This window comes from Triticum aestivum, chromosome 7B (assembly GCF_018294505.1).
Source record: "Triticum aestivum cultivar Chinese Spring chromosome 7B, IWGSC CS RefSeq v2.1, whole genome shotgun sequence".
Classification (NCBI taxonomy): Eukaryota; Viridiplantae; Streptophyta; class Magnoliopsida; order Poales; family Poaceae; genus Triticum; species Triticum aestivum.
The window spans coordinates 698034323-698056631 of NC_057813.1; the positions used below are offsets into that span (position 1 = coordinate 698034323).

At 40.3% G+C, this 22309-nt stretch overlaps 1 long non-coding RNA gene across 2 annotated transcripts; it reads left to right on the forward strand.

Annotated features, from left to right (window-relative positions):
* Positions 1 to 19545: 19545 nt before the first annotated feature.
* Positions 19546 to 22036, forward strand: LOC123161449 (uncharacterized). 2 transcript variants are annotated; one of them, XR_006480709.1, is made up of 4 exons: positions 19546 to 19704; positions 19819 to 20000; positions 20261 to 21401; positions 21528 to 22036. It is a non-coding gene; the product is annotated as an uncharacterized lncRNA (long non-coding RNA). The 2 variants fall into 2 exon arrangements; XR_006480710.1 differs by having other exon boundaries at positions 21114 to 21401.
* The last annotated feature ends 273 nt before the right edge of the window (positions 22037 to 22309 follow it).

A 22309-nucleotide genomic window follows, 5' to 3' on the forward strand; every position in this document is an offset into this window, starting at 1 on the left:
CCTGAAGCTTTGTTGACTTTGAACTAGGACACTAATTTGTAGTCCCATTATTTTTGCCGGCGAGTGCAACCAAAAATACTTATTATCCTAAAATGTAATAAAAATACTTAAGATAATGGCGCTGCCATGTGTATGACTGCTTAACATGCTCAGAACATTACACGAGCCGATCACTTTTATCTAGTGCGCTAGAGAAACATGGTAAACCACCAATAATAGCAATTGATCTTCTTGTTCACTAGTACTTAAACGTGACGATCTGATTTACCTAGTTAGAACATGGTGTTATGATGGTTTAGGCATTGTGTCATGGTTATTTTTATCCATTATTTGTGTTTTATACTATTAATTGAATGTGTGAATGTTTTTCCATTTAATTTGCACTGGAACACAAATTATATCATTGTCATGATAATCTGAAAATCATGTTGAAAACATGTTTGCTTCCCCACTTGCCCGACGCATTTGGAAAATATTGAATTCTGTTTTCTATCTATAAGCACCAGTATAAAATTTTATGTCCAGTTCATAGATTTTTGTGAAGTACTAAACTCCAAAGCTAAGTCAGGTCATATGGCATGCAGTGCTATCTGAAGATTGTGAAAAGAAGGCTATGATGAAGGGGATAAATCATGGGGCGTGTGACTATTTGGTGAAGCCAGTGCATACCAACGAGCTAAAAAATATATGGCAGCATGTTGAAAGCAGGAGAAATTCTGAAGCAATAAGGCACATTAGCAGGGACGATGATGACGACCAGAGATCACAGCTTGGGACTGCTGCCAAGAGCAATGATGGAGCTAATACTGACGAGAGCAAAGAGAGCACACATGCATCCGCTACCCAGAAGAAGCCAAAAGTGGCATGGACAATCGAGCTGCATACAAAGTTTATGGAAGCTATCAACCAGATCGGCCTTTATAGTAAGACACACATTATGTCCTTATTAAATGACACAACACTTGTTGTTACTTGGGATTTTCCATTAACAATTTTTTGATTACATTACTATAGGGGCTACTCCAAAAAAGATTCTTGAGCTGATGAATGTGGATTACCTCACTAGAAAAAATGTATCGAGTCATCTACAGGTTTATTTTCAACCCTTTTCTTTATTTGTCACATGTTTATGTTCCATTTATTCATAGTCTAACATTTTGTCATATATAAGTGTGAGCTTATATTTTTTGGAGGAACATATTAGTCAAAGGTTTATTAATGCACCCAACATGAAAATGTGTGTAATTGTAATCTTTTTTGTCCTTGAAAATGTGAGGTTTATCTTATATAATGCATGCCCCATACTTTTTGAACCCATGCAACACTTTCAGTTATTTTTATTCCCACATGTCCACCATTAGTATTTCCCATGAGCGTGCATCTCATATACATGTTTATTTGTCTATATTGTTATTTCAGAAGTATAAATTGTACTTGAAAAAAGTCAACTCAAACCCACTTGGTGATGCATGTGTAAGATGGAACTCTTTCATGAACAATTGGGAGAGTTTTATGCATAACCATGAGCATGAAAGGTGGGGTGTGTCCTCAGGTAGCATCGCCTCGTGGAGTCCGAACCATTACGGTGCAGCGGTTCACTTAGGTCAGCATACAAACACCCAGGGGAGTATGTCCATGGGTTCATTAATCAGTGGTGGTACAATGCTGGGGTATTTGGTACCACAGACGCCCTCTATGGGAATATTTTCTGGCTTGAATGAGCATATAGTTCCATTCAACATACCTAGCAACCCAAGCTCTATAGGGATGTTGAATGCAAACATCAGTGTTCCAATGGAAGCACCTCAGTTTGTTTACAGCGACCCAATCACTACATTAGTGGCAGGCTTCAGCGAGAAGATGGCGCCATTCAACATAGCAAGCAACATGGGCTCGGTTGGAATGATGTTAAATGGCAAGTATGCACCTGGTACAGGAAGAACTTCAGTGGTAGAGACTGAGATGGTTAACTATGGAAGAATTAGTTCTGCACTTTCCAACCATCAGATATATGATTTCGTCCCATTGACACATATGCATGAAGTCGGTGATGCATCTGGTATTTTCCATGTGCAAGAAGGAACAGTTGATCAGCAAGCACTTAGTAGTCAACTGAATGGCATCAATGACTTGTCATCAGTCGGTATTAATGAAGTAAGAATGTTTCTCCTTGACATGTATCTAGTCTATGCATATGAAATTTTGAAATGAACAGGTGTATTTAAATCAAACTTTCTTTCTTGTTGTAGGATTTCATTGGAGAGGATGCGGTCATGGATGGATAATGAAACTTATGTTGGTTAACCCAACCTAGATGCAAGATATTTTTCGCATGTGTGTTGGGCACTTTTAATGTGCCATTCCTTTGTTCTTGCACAATGTACCATGAAACTGTCAGATTTATGTAGTCTAGTTGGAAGTACGGTCGTGTCGGGGCTTCTATTTTACTCCAACTATTTTTTAAGTTTTCGTTTCCATCTGAGATCAAAATGGTGTTTGGTTATGTTATTTCTGATGTAAGCATTTTTGTTCTATATATTATTGATATGATGTTGCATCTTTTCCCGAGACAACATTTCAAGGTGAAAACATGTCCCCCTGTCTATGACATGGTCTTTAGGACGCATATTTTAGACACGGCTTAGGGAAAAATCATACATTAAATTTTCTATAAAGGCATATACATGTTTTTCCCTGCATTTAATGTTCATTGCAAAAGTGTCAAAAGTAGAAACCGAGTGAAGAGAACCCTAGTCTTCATTATCCATGTATAAATGCTTCACTTTTCCAATTCTGATGTCGTGTGATAGAAGTTGCTTGCACTAATGTATTATCCTAATATTCTGTGCCTATTACCATATAACATAAAGGAAATTATTTAGTTTTGGATGTAGAAAATATTTATTTACCTTAATTGTGAAAGTCAGTGGTGCCTAACTTTTTTTTGTGAATGGTGGTGCCTAACTTAAACATCTGCAGTCAAGAATATGGTTTATGAACGCCTAGGCCATCATCACAACATCTTCAAACATCATGCAAATCATGCACCTGAATAATTATGTTATTAGATACAATATGATATCTCAAACCCTATTAACTTCATTTAAGGGATATGGTGCTGCTTACTACTGTTGTGGAAAATGCTAACAAAAACTCAAAAATGACAATGGAAGGAATCAATGTACCACATGACAATTGGAGATGATGTTAGATAATCTTGTCTGTTAGGTTAGATATAGTTGCTACGGGGTCTACTAGGTAGTCTACTAGGACATGTTGGAGTTAGCTTGCATGCCATGTGCTGGTGCTAAGAATTCCAGTTAGCACTTGTCCGGCTGGAAGTAGTATATTGCCGTGCCATAGTTTGAGTTTAGTAGGAGCCCAAGGCAGAGTTGGTCCATCTGGTAATTGGGTAGTGTTCTAGTACTATCCCAGTTATATATTGCCTATGCTTGCTGCTCGCAATATACTACCTCCAGATGAACCAAACGTTAGCGGCTTAACTATGAAAGCAGTTATATATAGAGCACTATCTTTCTTATCCGACTAAGGCTTTGAACCCATAAGTATCGCGTGAGTGTTAGCAATTGTGAAAGACTAAATGATAGTTGAGTATGTGGACTTGCTGAAAAGCTCTTATATTGAATCTCTCCGATGTTATGATAAATTGCAATTGCTTCAATGACTGAGATCATAGTTGTTAGTTTTCAATGAAGTTTTTGATTCATACTTTACCTTGTGAATGAATTGTTACTTTAGCATAAGAAATTATATAACAATATATGTTGCTCTTCTAAAATATGATCATGATGCCCTCATGTCCGTATTTTATTTCATCGACACCTCTATCTCTAAACACGTGGACATATTTTTCGATTTTGGCTTTCGCTTGAGGACAAGCGAGGTCTAAACTTGGGGGAGTTGATACGTCCATTTTGCATCATGCTTTCATATTGATATTTATTGCATTATGGGTTGTTGTTAAACATTATAGCACAATACTTATGCATTTTCTCTCTTATTTTACAAGTTTTACATGAAGAGGGAGAATGCCGGTAGCTGGAATTCTGGACTGGAAAAGGAGCAAATAGATCTATTCTGCACAACTCCAAAAGTCCTGAAACTTTATGGAGAATTATTTTTAATAAAAAATATTGGGCAAAGAAAGTACCAAAGGGGCCCCACCAGGAAGCCACAAGGGTGGGGGCGCGCCCTACCCCCTGGGCGCGCCCACTAGTAGAAAAAGGGCCTATTGTCCTGGTTCGTAAGGGCCATTTGTCCCGGTTATTGAACTGGGATTAAAGTGTCGGTACTAATTCCCTAGACCTTTAGTCCCTGTTCTTACACAAACCGGGACAGATGGGCCTACACATGGCCGGTGCGGCAAGCCCAGGCAGGAGGCCCTTTGGTCCCAGTTGGTGGCACCAACCGGGACCAATAGGCATCCACGCGTCAGCATTTCAGGGGCTGGGGTTTTTGTTTTTTTGAAGGGGGGGGGGGTTGGGGGGTTTTGGGGGGTTGATTTATGTGTTTCATATATTGTGTTAGCTAGCTAATTAATAGAGAGAGAAGCGTCCTCTCTTATCTCCGTGCTTGGTCGACACTACGTACTATACATATAGAGAGGACTAGACACGGTAGCTAGTAAGCAAATGAAGGAAACAGAAGATCGTCATGAACATATGCATACAGAGAGAAGTGATATCGACCACCTCTCCTTGTTTGAGAGATTGGTCAAATAACAAGTTCTCGTATATCTATCCGACGCTACTGGCCACATATATACAATATAATTATCTCTTACAATATAATCTCCTAATTCCAAATGAACTCAGGGTCCACATGGTATTCTCCGTCTTTAGCGATCACGTGGTCAAGAAAGAATGCCGCCAGTTCCTCTTGAATTGCTCGCATACGATCCGGTGGTAGGAGTTCATCCCGCATCTGAAATATCTAATTTGAATAAGGGGGTCAATACATATATATGAATAAATGAAACTCAAAATTAATGATGGCAATAAAATAAAATTGTGAATATTATTATTTACGCACTTCATATTGTTTGTCAGAGTAGCCCCACTCACAGGTCGTGTGGAGGATGGACTTGCAAATGTAGTATCCACAGTAATCATTCCCTTGTTCCTGCCATAACCACTTTACAAGAAATAGAGGTCAATCAAACTGATAATTAGCAAGCACGCTAAATGGTATTGATGAAACTAGCGCTTGAATCACTAGGAGATGAACGGAACATGCTACTATAGTACTTACTTTCGGGTGTCTAAATTGCAGCTTCTTCGGCAGTCCCGGAGTTTTTGAGGTGAATTTTTTCCAAACCCTGCCAGACAAAGAAAACAGTTACTTGATATGAGGAAATAAACAAAGCTGCCGATATGGTGCGATAATGATCGATTTAACTTCTCTAGAATTTCAGTCATGTCCGCATACTCCTTGGGATCTTTTCATCTTGAGTCTAAGACGGTTACTAGTCCCTGCTCAAACTTAATCTCTAGGATAATATAGTGGAACCTGCGCACGCATGCATAACTCATCAATTACATTACTATAACCTCGACTAATAAGGGAAACCGAATATGCACAAGACAGTAACACTCACTTGAATTCGTAAGGGAAGAGTATTATAGCTTTGTTTTGATTTAATACAAATGATTGTAGTAGCTTGGCCTCGGTATCTTTGGCCTGAGATTCAACCATATATTCATCTATGAGATTTGTGTTAATGAACCCAATATCACCGATTTGTCTTTTCTTGAATTCGGCGATCTTCAATCTGCATAATATAGTGAGGATAATTAAAAATACATGCAATGAAAGAGCTGACCTATATATAGAGACTTAATGATAGAAGTAGTACTACTTACAAGCAGTAGTAAGTGATCATTAATTTATCGAGGGCCTTTAGATTGAAAAATGCGAAGAACTCCTCAAATGGAGCATTCGGCAGTTCAATTCCAATGAGGTCATGCTCCTCTCTAACTCTCAGCGTCAAAATATTCCCCCTCTCCGACTCTCTGCAGGTTTTCATGTACCAATTATGGAATCTTCGCATCATCGTTGTTAGAGATCTTTCATCTTTGACGAGAGGCTTCCAGTACACGTATTTGTGTTCGTCCACCTCCAAGAAATCATAATGTACATCGTCGGGCAGGTAATCTCCAAGATTGTTATAACCGGGCACCATCGCCCCGATCATTAGCGACGATATCTGCTACGTCTTGAGCTTGCGTTGGTTTTCCTTGAAGAGGAAAGGGTGATGCAGCAATAGTAGCGTAAGTATTTCCCTCAGTTTTTGAGAACCAAGGTATCAATCCAGCAGGAGGCTCCTCAAAAGTCCCACACACCTACACTAACAAACAAAGAACTCGCAACCAACACAATAAAGGGTTTGTCAATCCCTTCACGGCCACTTGCGGAAGTGAGATCTGATAGAGATAATATGATAAGATAAATATATTTTTGGTATTTTATAATATAGATAGGAAAAGTAAAGATGCAAATAAAAGTAGATTGAAAGCTTATATGATAAGAGATAGACCCGGGGGCCATAGTTTCACTAGTGGCTTCTCTTAAGATAGCATAGGTATTACGGTGGGTGAAAAAGTACTGTCGAGCAATTTATAGAAAAGCGAATAATTATGAGATTATCTAGGCATGATCATGTATATAGGCATCACGTCCGTGACAAGTAGACCAACTCCTGCCTGCATCTACTATTATTACTCCACACATCGACCGCTATCCAGCATGCATCTAGAGTATTAGGTTCATAAAGAACAGAGTAACGCATTAAGAAAGATGACATGATGTAGAGGGATAAACTCATGCAATATGATATAAACCCATCTTTTTATCCTCGATGGCAACAATACAATACGTGCCTTGCTGCCCCTGCTGTCATTGGGAAAGGACACCGCAAGATTGAACCCAAAGCTAAGCACTTCTCCCATTGCAAGAAAGATCAATCTAGTAGGCCAAACAAAACTGATAATTCGAAGAGACTTGCAAAGATAACTTAATCACACATAAAAGAATTCAGAGGAGATTCAAATATTTCTCATAGATAAACTTGATCATAAACCCACAATTCATCGGATCTCGACAAACACACCGCAAAAAGAGTTACATCGAATATATCTCCAAGAAGATCGAGGAGAACATGGTATTGAGATCCAAAAAGAGAGAAGAAGCCATCTAGCTAATAACTATGGACCCGAAGGTCTGTGGTAAACTACTCACAACTCATCGGAGGGACTATGGTGTTGAAGTAGAAGCCCTCTGTGGTTGATTCACCCTCCGGCGGGGCGCCGGCGAAGGCTCCAAGATGGGATCTCGCGGATACAGAAGGTTACGGTGGTGGAAATAGTTTTTCGTCGTATCCTTTGATGTTCTCGGGGTACGTGGGTATATATAGGAGGAAGAAGTAGGTCGGTGGACACCCGAGGGGCCCACGAGATAGGGGGCGCGCCCAGTAGGGGTTGGCGCGCCCTCCACCCTCGTGGCCGCCTGATACGTCTCCAACGTATCTATAATTTTTGATTGTTCCATGCTATTATATTACCCTTTTTGGATGTTTATGGGCTTTATTTTACACATTTATATCATTTTTGGGACTAACCTACTAACCGGAGGCCCAGCCCGTATTGCTGTTTTTTTTGCCTATTTCAGTATTTCGAAGAAAAGGAATATCAAACGGAGTCCAAACGGAATGAAACCTTCGGGAGCGTGATTTTTGGAACGAACGTGATCCAGAGGACTTGGAGTGCAAGTCAAGAAGCAGCCGAGGCGAGCACGAGGGTGGAGGGCGCGCCCCACTATCTCGTGGGCCCCTCGGGCGGCCACCGACCTACTTCTTCCTCCTATATATACCCACGTACCCTGAGAACATTCAGGGAGCCAACGAAAAACTATTTCCACCGCCGTAACCTTCTGTATCTGCGAGATCCCATCTTGGAGCCTTCGCCGGTGCTCCGCCAGAGGGGGAATCGACCACGGAGGGCTTCTACATCAACACCATAGCCCCTCCGATGAGTTGTGAGTAGTTTACCACAGACTTTCGGGTCCATAGTTATTAGCTAGATGGCTTCTTCTCTCTTTTTGGATCCCAATACCATGTTCTCCTCGATCTTCTTGGAGATCTATTCGATGTAACTCTTTTTGCGGTGTGTTTGTCGAGATCCAATGAATTGTGGGTTTATGATCAAGTTTATCTATGGGAAATATTTGAATCTCCTCTTAATTCCTTTATGTATGATTGAGTTGCAAGTCTCTTTGAATTATCAGTTTGGTTTGGCCTACTAGATTGATCTTTCTTGCAATGGGAGAAGTGCTTAGCTTTTGGGATCAATCTTGCGGTGTCCTTTCCCAGTGACAATAGGGGCAGCAAGGCACGTATTGTATTGTTGCCATCGAGGATAAAAAGATGGATTTTATATCGTATTGCATGAGTTTATCCCTCTACATCATGTCATCTTTCTTAATGCGTTACTCTGTTCTTATGAACTTAATACTCTAGATGCATGCTGGATAGCGGTCGATGTGTGGAGTAATAGTAGTAGATGCAGGCATGAGCCGGTGTACTTGTCGCGGACGTGATGCCTATATACATAATCATGCCTAGATAATCTCATAATTATCCGCTTTTCTATCAATTGCTCGTAAGTAATTTGTTCACCCACCATAATATTTATGCTATCTTGAGAGAAGCCACTAGTGAAACCTATGGCCCTCGGGTCTATCCTTTATCATATAAGATTTCAATCTACTTTTATTTGCATCTTTACTTTTCCAATCTATATTATAAAATACCAAAAATATATTTATCTTATCATACTATCCTATCTCTATCAGATCTCACTTTCACAAGTGGCCGTGAAGGAATTGAGAATCCCTTTATTGCATTGGTGGCGAGTTCTTTGTTTGTTTGTGTAGGTGTGTGGGAATTTTGAGGAGCCTCCTACTGGATTGATACCTTGGTTCTCAAAAAGTGAGGGAAATACTTGCGCTACTATTGCCGCATCACCCTTTCCTCTTCAAGGAAAACCAATGGAAGCTCATGACGTAGCACCGCCTCGACTGCTTCTTGACTTGCACTCCAAGTCCTCTGGATCACGTTCATTCCAAAAATCAATCTCCCGAAGGTTTTATTCCATTTGGACTCCATTTGATATTCCTTTTTTTCGAAACACTAAAATAGGCAAAAAACAGCAATACGGGATGGGCCTCCGGTTTGTAGGTTAGTCCAAAAAATGATATAAATGTGTAAAGTAAAGCCCATAAACATCCAAAACGGGTAATATAATAGCATGGGACAATAAAAAATTATAGATACGTTGGAGACGTATCAAGCATCCCCAAGCTTAATTCCTGCTCGTCCTCGAGTAGGTAAATGATAAAAACAGAATTTTTGATGTGAAATGCTACCTAGAATAATTCTCAATGTAATTTTTTATTGTGGCATGAATGTTCAGATCCAAATGATTCAAAATAAAAGTTCATATTGACATGAGAAATAGTAATACTTCAAGCATACTAATCAAAGCAATCATGTCTTCTCAAAATAATATGGCTAAAGAAAGTTCATCCCTACAAAATCATATAGTTAGTCTATGCTTCATTTTCATCACACAAAAATGCTCCCAAAGTATACACCCCCGATGAAAAGCCAAGCAATTGTTTTGTACTTAAATAATCTCAAACTTTTTCAACTTTCACGCAATACATGAGCGTGAGCCATGGATATAGCACTATGGGTGGAATAGAATATGATGATGGGGATTGTGTGGAGAAGACAAAAAAGGAGAAAGTCTCACATTGACGAGGATAATCAACGGGCTATGGAGATGCCCATCAATTGATGTCAACATGAGGAGTAGGGATTGCCATGCAACGGATGCACTAGAGCTATAAATGTATGAAAGCTCAACAAAAGAAACTAAGTGGGTGTGCATCCAACTTGCTTGCTCACGAATACCTACGGCATTTTGAGGAAGCCCATCGTAGGAATATACAAGCCAAGTTCTATAATGAAAAATTCCCACTAGTATATGAAAGTGACACCATATGAGACTCGCTATATGAAGAACATGGTGCTACTTTGAAGCACAAGTGTGGAAAAAGAGATAGTAACATTGCCCCCTTTTTATTTTTGTTTTCCTCTTTTTTTCTTTTTTTTTCTTTGGCCTGTCTTTTTCTTTTTCTTTTTCTTTTGGCCTTTCTTTTCTTTTTCTTTTTGGGGACAATGCTCTAATAATGATGATCATCACACTTTTATTGATTTACAACTCATGAATTACAACTCAAAACTAGAACAAGATATGACTCTATATGAATGCCTCCGGCGGTGTACCGGGATGTGCAATAAATCAAGAGTGACATGTATGAAAATTATGCATGGTGGCTTTGCCACAAATACGATGTCAAATACATGATCATGCAAGGCAATATGACAATAATGATGCGTGTCATGATGACGGAATAGTGGAAAGTTGCATGGCAATATATCTCGGAATGGCTATGGAAATGCCATAATAGGTAGGTATGGTGGCTGTTTTGAGGAAGATATAAGGAGGTTTATGTGTGATAGAGCGTATCATATCACGGGGTTTGGATGCACCGGCGAAGTTTACACCAACTCTCAAGGTGAGAAAGGGCAATGCACGGTACCGAAGAGGCTAGCAATGATGGAAAGGTAAGAGTGCGTATAATCCATAGTCTCAACATTAGTCAAAAGAACTCATATACTTATTGCAAAAATCTACAAGTCAGCAAAAACCAAGCACTACACGCATGCTCCTAGAGGGATAGATTGGTAGGAAAAGGCCATCACTCGTCCTCGACCGCCACTCATAAGGATGCACAATCCAAGGACACCTCATGTTTCAAATTTGTTACACAACTTTAACCATACGTGCATGCTACAGGACTTGCTAACTTCAACACAAGCATTCTTTAAATTCATAATCACCAAACTAGCATGACTTTAATATCACTACCTCCATATCTCAAAACAATTATCAAGTATCAAATTGATCATAGCATCCAATTCACTTCCTATGATAGTTTTTATTATACCCAACTTGGATGCCCACCATTCTAGGACCAATTTTATAACCATAGAAAATACCATGCTGTTCTAAGATACTCTCAAAATAATATAAGTGAAGCATGAGAGACTAACAATTTCTACAAAATTAATCCACCGTCGTGCTCTAAAAGATATAAGTGAAGCACCAGAGCAAAAACTTTCTAGCTCAAAAGATATAAGTGAAGCACATAGAGTATTCTAATAAATTCCAATCAAGTGGGCTTCTTCCAAAAGGTGTGTACATCAAGGATGATTGTGGTAAACTGAAAAGAAAATACTAATATCATACAAGACGCTCCAAGCAAAACACATATCATGTGGCGAATAAAAATATAGCTCCAAGTAAAGTTACCAATGAACAAAGACGAAAGAGGGGATGCCTTCTGGGGGCATCCCCAAGCTTAGGCTTTTGGCTATTCTTGAATATCTTGGGTTGCCATGGGCATCCCCAAGCTTAGGCTTTTGCCACTCTTTATTCCATAGTCCATCAAATCTTTACCCAAAACTTGAAAACTTCACAACACAAAACTCAACAGGAAATCTCATAAGCTCCGCTAGTGAAAGAAAGCAAAACCACCACATAAGGTACTGTAATGAACTAATTCTTTATTTATATTGATGTTAAACCTACTATATTCCAAGTTCTCTATGGTTTATACCACTTAATACTAGCCACTTTGCCACTAGGTGGAGATGCCCATGGTAGGCATCCATGGCAGGTTTGAACTACTTCAGACATAATATGCAAGTTGCGACACATCTATCCATTCATTGACCTTTTTTGACTGAGGAAACTTTAGAAAAAGCAAAATTTGTCGAAAACCCAAGCAACATGGATTGGTGCCTTGAATTGGTCATACAAGACCATGGAAAAAATACTGGGGGCATGGATGCCTTTCTTTGGTATTCCAGCTGCTCGCAAATGTTGGTTTTTTTTCAAAAATGTCCAAAAAAACACCATGTTCAACATACGTGTCCGAGTAGTCATCAATGCCAGTTTTGAAGCAAAAATGTATTTAAAATCATAATTTACATATACTAAAGCTGTCATTTTAAGTTTCTAACATAACTAATAAATACAAAATGATAGAATTGAAAAAAAAGCTTTTTAAAGCATTTAATAAATATATAAATGAAAAAAGAATTTTAAATCACAATTTCAAATAGTGATTTAAAACTGTTATTTTGGAATTTCAATTTTTTGAATAGGTTTAAAAAAAATAAAGTTTAAAAAGGAGAAAAGATAAATTAACGAAAAAAGAGAAAAACCAAAAAATAGAAAAGAAAAAAAAATCTTAGGCGGTTCCCAACTAAGCGACGGCATCGCTCCTGTCGGGCGACTATTGGAATTTGTTCCAAATTTTAAAAATGTTCTCATTTTCAAAATAATTGTTCACAAATTGAAAAATTGTTCGGGAAAATTTAGAACACTTTTTTGATATCATTTATTTAGTCTCATTTCTAAAAATATATAATTTAATATTTTGTCCGTGCTCTCAGAAAATGTTTGTTTTCACAATTGTGTTTGTGCTTTTGGAAAAATTATTCACATTTTGACATTCTGAACAATTTTTCCAAGACACAAACATTTTCTGAAATTACCTTATAATTTCTGAAAATGCAAATATTTTTTAATTTATGAACAAAATTTGGAAATAACAAACCGTTTGAACTTTTGAACAACATTTGAAAGCTCGGCCATTATTGAAAAAGAATGTAACTTGAAAAGGAAAATAAACAAATAAAAAGATATTATGGAAAAAAGACCAGTTCACAAAGTGTTACTAAAATCTTTAATAAAATTCCCAGCCAGTGCATTACTTAAGGTGTCTAGCTTTAGATCGTTCACTAAAGGCATGCTGTGGCAGTGGTTGTGGACGTAGTTAATGTTTTAAGTGGTCTTGAGTTTGATTCCCAGCTGTTGCGAATTTTCTGCTATTTTTCATTGCATGCCACCACAAATGGGCTGGCCCAAGTAAGCTGCCCGGTGTATACGTTACTATAAAAGTAGATACAAATTGTGAAAGGGGGGCTGTACCAAAGCGGACTGATATTAAAACAACATATTAGTGCAACTGCAAATTCAGTAACTTGTCACTCAACACCAGAATTTCTAAAACGTAAGCAGTCATACGCCGAATCATGAATGCAAAGCTTCTCTTTGCTCTGAAACTGTTGCGATGAATATTGAACTCGGGGGCATACATGTATTTGTTCCCACAGAAAATTTAATTTCACAGTTTTGACATACGCCCTATCTATGACGCGTTGGTCCAAACCCACAATCATAGACAGGGGCAATGTGTTTTACTTTGCAGGGGATATCCCATGGAAAGAAGCAACATTACATATCATAGCACCTTCTTCGCAATAAACATACTATTTCTTATGATCCCCAGAAAAGAACACCAATTTAAAAGGAGTGTTGCTACGCATACCACACTATGCGTCCGACTTTCATAAGACAATGAGGATCGAGCTGCCTTTGCATTGGAGTAAACTGGTAACTGTAGCATGAGAATTGATTAGTCATTGTACTATGATCGTATCAATAAGTATCCTACGCACATGTGATGCTTGTAGAAGCCTGCAACCCTGCTTCTAACTAGACTACCACAATTTGCACAATTTCGCAGTTACAATGTGCAAGATCAACAGCCGGCGAACACATGCAGAAACATCTCTTCCGAAATCCGTGACTGGTGTGTTCGGCTGGACATAATTTGTGACCTTTTTGGTTTTTGGCTTGTAAGACAAAAAAAGAAATCTATTTGTGTGCTTTTTTCTTTTGCTTTTAGCTTTACCTATTATGTGCTTTTGGCTTAGGTGCTTTTTCGCATATAAGCTAAATTCAAAAGCCAAAAGTATGCCTAACCAAACACCCCCGAAAGCATCATCTCTACTAAATTCCTGCAGTGAAAAGCTTGATTTGGATACATCTGACCAGCTCAACAAATTCACTATGCAAAGCCTCAAAAGTCTAGCTAGATAGTGCCAAATCACCATAAAGAAGACAAAAGTGACTTGGGAAAGACTTCCTCCACTTGATCTCCGCCGGAGAGCCCGTGGATTCGCCTCCTCTCTGCCCGCTGCTCCAGTGTCTGCTGGGGGGGAGGAGAATCCTAGTGTCTCGACTGCTGCTAATAGATAGGTAGGGTTTTAGTCTTCACAAGGGCGGTGTTTGGACAGATGACGACACTCCTTCTTCGAGTCAACCTTTCAGGCTTCGATCCTTCTCAAGTTCGTCTATTAGGATGGATTAGACGGAGCTCTAGCGTAGATTCCTGCCAGCACCTTGGGGCGGCGAGGTTAGGATTTCTCGCCATGCGTACGCAACCACGATATTTGGTGCCAGGTTCTTCAAATTGATTCAAGGATTCAACGGCGATGACCGCGGCTCTAGGGCGCTGGTCTTTAGGGGTACGTGCATGAAGACTTCTGGCCGTCATCGACAAGGTTAGGCTGGCTCCGGTGTGGGAGCGACAACAGCAACACGTCGGCGACTCGTTCTGGCGGCGGCAATGGTCGTTCGGTGGTCCATGGACCTCGATGTAATTTTTGTTATGCTTGAGGTCATTTGTACATTCAGTCAATCTTTATGATAGATCTGATCCTTTTCGCAAAAGGAAAGTAAAATGAACTAGCATTGTGCGATGAAAGAATGAGACAAGTTCTTACATCATTGGGCATGTTGAAAATAATATCATCCATTGTGAAGGCATTGAGTTAATCATTAAGAGCTCGTTGATAACCTATGATGTTTTGCATAGGGAGGGCCATTTGCATCCCGGTCATTAAGCATATAAGTTGTTCTGACAAAATTGTCTGGCCGAAGGTGGGACAATGCAAAATTGGTACTTCCACGATTAACCATCCGAGCTGGCGCCAATGAAGCACTACCAGTACCACGTGCAAAGTTCTCATTCAATATCATCCCTATCGAGCGTCCATTGCTTGCCATGTTTGAATGGCTCCACTCTCTCATTTAAGCCCCCACTAATGTAGTGTGCATTAGACATCCTTGCATTTCTTACTTTGTGTGCCATCCGCCTACTGAAGTCTTCCATTGATGTAGCAATGTGATATTCCAAAAATGTAGGGGGTCAGTTGCAGACCTTTTCGATAAGTAAGAGTGCTGAATTCAATGATAGACACAAGGAATTGGTGAGCAGAAAATTGTATGGATTTACTGCAAGTGCTAAGAAAAATGTGTCCATGTTCTGTTTTGTTGTTGGAGAGTTGCAAGAATAAATAGCAATACAATTAAAATAGTACAACCTGTGGCACAATCAATAATTGTGCTAAGGGAAAGCATGTTGTGTTTCTTATGTGGACTAAAAAGTTCTCTCGGACGGCGAGAATACCGCACAATTGCTAATTCTATGGTGATTTGCATTGATTAATTTTTCTTGGTCACTGTTGTGGGGATGGAGTGTAATCCTATATGTTGCAAAACCATTGACTAACACATACTCATGATTGTCTCTTTAAAAAGCATCCACAACTACTAAAATAAATTAAGACATAAGCCTAACCATAGCATTATTCTCCAGGGTCCTTATTCACCCCTCATGTTATTATCAAGGGTATAGTAAAAGTCTGAGAAAAAACATGGTGTCCTCTCCCACCTCCAACCCCAGCAATGGCACCCTCTGATATTGGCCAATGGAGGGCCTCCTTCACTGGGATTTCTCCGCCGGCCTTGCGGCCGCGACTCAGGTACGTCAACGATTCGGTTCTATGGTTCACATCCCCCCCTCTGGATCAATGAAAGAATTCTTCTATTTATTTCTTTGTCCCCGACTTCCTTCACTATCACGATTGTTTCGGTTCACTAATAGGAATATGTTTATAGGTTGAAGTTTACCAGTAGCGTTTGTTTATGCCCCCATGCTACTAGTATAGTTAGTAGTAGCCCTGGGTAGAAAGAGCGCCACTGGTATACAGTAGCAGCATCACTGGTTTCCTTGGAGCATGCTACTGGTAAGTGTCACTAGTAGAAAACAGGGCATTTGTCCCGATTCGTAAGGGCCTCTAGTCCCGGTTCTTGAACAGGGACTAATAGGTCGTTACTAATGCCTCCCCCCTTTAGTCCCGGTTCTTACACGAACCGGGACAGATGGGCCTCCACGTGGCCGCTGCGGGCAGCCCAGGAGGGGGGCCTTTGGTCCCGGTTGGTGACATAAACCGGGACCAAAAGGCATCCACGCGTCAGAAGCTGAGGTTTTTTTTGAAAGTGGCTGGTTTAGGGGTTTTGGGGGTTAATTTAGGTTGTTATTAGCTAGCTAATAGAGAGAAGTGTCCTCTCTTATATCTTCGTGCTTGGTTTACCAACGCTACTGCTATGTTCATTTCACCCGCTGATATATAATAACTCTTCATGATCGCATCATACATCATCATATATAATAACAAGTCCTACTAATCATGCATTATCATACAACTTCTACTCGTTATTAATAACAAGTCATACGATCATCATACTCATAGTCATCAAACCCAACCCTACATAATTGTTCTTAGCACATGATCATCAGTATCAGGTAGGACCTAAACACACTTAAGATAAAATAGCATAAAATAATATAGACCCTGACTCTTCATTATGAAGAATGGAGATCATCCTGTCTCCAATTCTTGCGCTTCGCTTCCTTTTGCTTCCAAGAAGCTCCTTACGACTGTCCATACATTTTTTCCATTCTTTGATTGTCATGTCTCCACTTCTTTTAGAAATCCGGTATGGACAGTTGAGATTCGTAGGATGACTTGGTTGTATGTTCAAAACATCAAGGCGACCGTGTGTATACATCAGATGAGGCACACAATCATTCAGGATTATCTGTTGAAAAACATAGTAATAACTTCGTAGTTAGCAATGATGTACTAGTTTTAGAAGTATGCAAAAAGATGAACGGATGTCATAATAGTAAAAAATCTTACCAGGGTATCTCCATGGTAGTTACCGTAGTTCAACACGTGCACTAGTGGCACGTATTGACCATAATGTTGAGGAGTTCGATTGTAGACATTGTAATTCTCAAGATCAGTACAAAATGCGATCAGATGATTTTTCTCCTTATAAGTTAATTCGGAGCCATCGGTGTAGTGGGTTTTGTCTACCATCTTCCGCACATTCTTTGAAGAATGAAAATAAGCTATCAATGGAAATAAGCTGTCAACTATTTTGAAATAAACAATATAAATTACATAATAACTATGTTTGAGAAGCTCACATGGGGGAAGAATTGGAAGTGTATCCACAAGGACCCAAATGTCCATATTTTCTTGCTCGATTGTAGGATCACCAAGATCCATGGTGATAAGCATACCCTCATCAAAACCATACATCTTGCAAAGTGCTTCCCAATTTCTGCAACCAAAATGGGTTACATTCTTAACATTGTACAACTTTACTTCAAAATCCACACCATGATGGGTCCTTAGGTGATTTTTTTGGTTTCCATACTTTCATGGTCTTCAAAACACATCCTCTCCAAGACATAGCGTCTTGCATAGCATGGGATAAGCTAGTCGAATTGGAAAATATGAAAAATACACGTTAAAATAGTTGAAGTCGTGCTTAATTACGAAAAAAACTATTGTCATCGTTGCGTACCGTATGAACATCGAAGGTCTCCTCGAGGTTAATGCTGAAGCGCCGATCTTCGTCCAGCTCAAGGAACCTGTCGCACTTACCTCGGTCGTCGTGGCACTAGTCGCACTCCCCCGAGCGGTTTTCATCGTTCGAGTACGACATTTCCCGCCTATGTTCATAATTCAAATATTAAACTTGTACAATTAAATATATGTACTAAAAAACCTAAATTAGATCATTATTATTAATCACGGGTTGACTATCGGTGATGGTAGCTCCTCTTTTCATTCCCGAGTGCATTATTACACCAAATTGTCTAGCACACGGGAATGAAGGAGAAGCTACCCCCACAACGGCGTGGATGATGGAGGGGGTTCTTCAATTTTAGCATTCAAAGTAGGAGTACTTTTCCAATATGAGCATTCAATAAGCAAAACCAAATCGTAAAATAAAGTAGTATTCAAATTAGCATGCATTCAATTATAACCAAAAGTACATCATCTCTTGTGTCCGTACATCATCGAATATTATCACTAATACTCCTCGAATACTATCATACATATAGCATCGCCAATACAGCTAGAACCGTAGCGCCCGACGGGTATCGTCGCGGGCGGTGGACACCCAAAGATAAGGAACCATCACAGGATCATAGCTCCAGTGAGATCCCTGAAGAACCTGCCAGGTATTGTCGAACCTGCCCTCCAACGCAACCATGTAGCGATGGACGTGCTCGTCCTCCTTGCTGACACGGTGACGTACCACCTCCGTGGTGTCCGGAAGCCTCGACACTGTCACTGGCCCACGCGACCGCCACCAAACAAGGATTGGGTCAACAACGGACTGGCTCCTCACCAATCTACGTCCCCCGGAAGGTAGCACCTCCCAATACCAGCCCGACGGAGCCCAGTCCCGGACATGGCCCTGATTAAGCAGGCCTCCACCGCTGAGTCGACGACGAGGATGCGGGATAGGCATCGTCGACGCGGGAACTACTTCTATATATAATAAAATAAAGTAGATTTATTAATTAAATCAACTAGTTCAACTACTAAGCACTTATTATAAATAAATAAAGTAGTACTTACTAAAAATAAAGTACTTCTATATATAGTAAAATAAACTAGTTTATTAAATCAACTAGCTAGTTCAACTATATATTAAGCACTTACTATAAATAAAATAAAGTAGTACTTACTAAAAATAAATTAGTTTAACTATAGTTCTATTATTTTTCTAACTAATTATATTAAACACTTTCTCTTCTTATTTTCCTTTTTCCTCTATTCTAAATATGAACATATTCATAAATGACTTTGATCATGCACAATTTTCCTATACATACACAATATGAACATATACATAAATTGACAAATAAAATTCTATGAACAAAAAATCATTAAAATTCTATGAACAAAATTACAACAGAAAAAAATCATAAAAATTCTATGAATAGAAAAAAATCATAAAAAATTGACATATTCAATCTTTGCATATATATGAACATACAAACATGCATATTCTACAATAATATCACCAAAAAAATCTATTAACAGAAAAAATGTAACACAATATAAACAAATTACACAATATGAAAATAAATGGACACGGCGATTCGATGCCCGAGCCCAGGTGCTCCCGAAATCGGCGGCGCCCTTTCGTGGCTTGGGATGCGTAAAAACCGCTCTGACATAACTGACGCGATTTAAGTGGAAAAGGGGTGGACAGGGATATACGGTAGCAAACAGTGTTGCGTACGCGGGCCAGTGTCGTACGGGTGGAACGCCCGACGCTCAAGCACCTGCTGGGCCGTCGACCAGAACGTCGGCTCCGTAACTGAGCCGCCTATCGTGCATAGGTGTGCCTCCCCTTCCTCTCGCTCACCCCAAACCATCCTTCCCTAATCTCGAATACTGTAGTAGGTCCTGCGGCGGCACTCGTTTGCACCGGCGGAATTTGGAATTGAAGATGCTGGGCTTGAGTTCCTGCTCGATGCTGTCGATAGGTTTGTTCATCTTGTATGTCTGGAGATCTTGTAGTTCCAGGGGTTTGTTCTGTCCGCCGGCAGACCTGGAGAAGTTATCTGACGCCGGTTCTGGCCGTCGCCCATTGCCATCAGCTTTCAGGTTCCCACAGTGGGAGGAGTTTTGCTGGGTCTGGGTGCGGCCAGCAGATCGGCTGCGCTGGTCCAAAGAGGACGCAGGTGGGGGTTAGCCGGCGACCAGATGCATCTCCGACTCCGACCCGGTTGGCACAATCAACCGACAGGGTCAACCCGGAGGCCCCTGGTTGGACAAAAAGGTTTGTACCCAAAATCTTCCCTCTGTTGAACTGTATTTATTCCAAGTGGCTAGACATTCGTACACGGAACAATGTTTTGAACCACATAGTTGTGTTCTGAAAAATTGTAGGAAACAGCACTGCATCAACATGTTAACAGGACCACTATCTCCATTACTAGCTAAATACTCAGTTTACCTGACTGGCCGACAAAAAATGGATTAGTAGTCATCTTTTCAGGCGAAACTAGTCAACTGAATATGTACGTTTGGAAAATTCAGGTTACGCCTCTGCAATGCATCACCGGACCGGACACCATGTCCTTCTAGGATGATTGCACTGGAGCAATGGATTCAAAAGTACGCAGAGGAACCTACAAAAAGCGAAATACGGCCCTCACTCGGACTGCAAACATGGGAAAAATTATGCATTGAAAAACTAAAGCTTAATTAGGAATGAACTAGAACTGATAAGTGTGTTCAATGGCTGACCAGAACAGATCTATGGAGGTGGCAATAAACAAAGTTTATCCGGACAGTGTGCACCGGTGGTGCAAATGGCATGTACTGAAGAAGGTAAAGGAGAGCTTGGTCCCCTGTACACGAAGAAAGCGAGTTCCAAGCTGAATTCTGTAAGGTGGTAAACCACATGTTAAATGAAGATGAGTTTGAGACGGCATGGGGTATGCTGCTTGGTAAGTACTCCATCCGTCCGGAAATACTTGTCCAACGACAAGTATTTCCGGACGGAGGGAGTACAACTTGAGGAAGCACCGGTACATGACCCAGATCTACGAAATAAGCAGAAAATGGTCAAAAGCATACTTCAAGGATTTTTTTTTGCGCCAAGATGACAAGCAAACAATGCAGCAAGAGGGTGAACCGCATGTTGAAGAAGTACATGCCTCTTGCTAGCCCGATGCACGCCTTTGTGAGGCAGTACATGAGGTTGCAGTTTGACCGTGAGCGTGAGGAAAGCTACGAGGATAAGAGGACGATGATCTTAAGTCCAATACGTTTCTTTGCCTAGTTTTAGTGCCAACCACCATGATCACCTACCCGACGCACCGCCACGTCTTGTTACTCTTGTATTTCTCTGGTTTGCATCTTTTAAAAATGAGTTCTGTTTTGACAGGGTGGAGTTGTTAGGAGAACGAATTTGGCAATTGAGCGACACGCAAGCAAGATTTATACGAGGGCTGTGTTTAGGAGTTCAGTCAGCTACTAACTAAAAGCACGGCATAAAATGTCGCGGCGGTGGAGAAGATGATGAAGTATGTCACAGCGCACAACAAAGAGGCGAAGAGGGAAAAAATGGAACAGAGTTGTGTACGAGGTTACAGTAAACGAGGACAAGTTGGGAGTTTAAGTGCGTGTGTGGACAATTTGAGCACACCAGAATGTTATGATGCCACGTCTTGAGGTTAACTTCCATGGACGATATCATTTCGTGCCTGAAACTTCTGTTTGGATAAGAAATTTGTGTGTTCAGTGAAGACTTGCATCTTGAGACGATATATTACTGATAACTGAACTGCCCCTGGTGCAGGTCATTGCTGTACTTCATTTGAAGGAGATTCTTTTGAAGCTTATTGTGAAGCTGTGGACCAAGGACGCGAGAGACATTCTGCCCCAGCACCTGACTCAATACCAGAAGGACCACTCAGTTAACATGTTTTCATTTGCAAGCATTCAACACCATACATGAAAGCTATGGAAGTCGTCAGGATAGGAGATGCAAGTGCAGAATCATTCGAGCACATGTTAGCTGCTCTATATGCTTTGCTATTGATGGCCACAAGCGAACAACCTGTCTTGAACAAGGGGATGCACCCAAGAAACCATGAAATCCGGGGAAATGCAAGAGAACCATGGCATAGAATGTCACCGCCGGAACACCGGTATTGCTGAAAATTTTGTTGTGATTGGTAAGTTTGAATTCTGTATTCTTGTTTGCTGAGGATTTTCTAGTGTGTTTCGGTGAGAATTGCTCCCTGCTTGTTCCTCCATTTTTCTGGATGTTGGACACCCTGTATGAGTGAGTACAAATATGTTATTGCTCCTCACTACAAATCTGTGGTTCACTGTTTCTGAAAAAACTGTTCCTTGTACTTAGGGGACCTGACATCTGCCCAAGTCGTGTTGTTGGCACGTCTTCGTTACTACTACTTGTGTGGTGGGGATATATAAATATTTTAAGGCACTGGGTCAGGGAGGGAGTTAATGAGTCCATGTGAGGAGACGGATCAGCTCAGCACAGGAAAAATGTTGAGCCGTGTGCAGAGAAGTTGTTCATCGTAATCAATGCACCTGGCTGGCCTTATACTATAT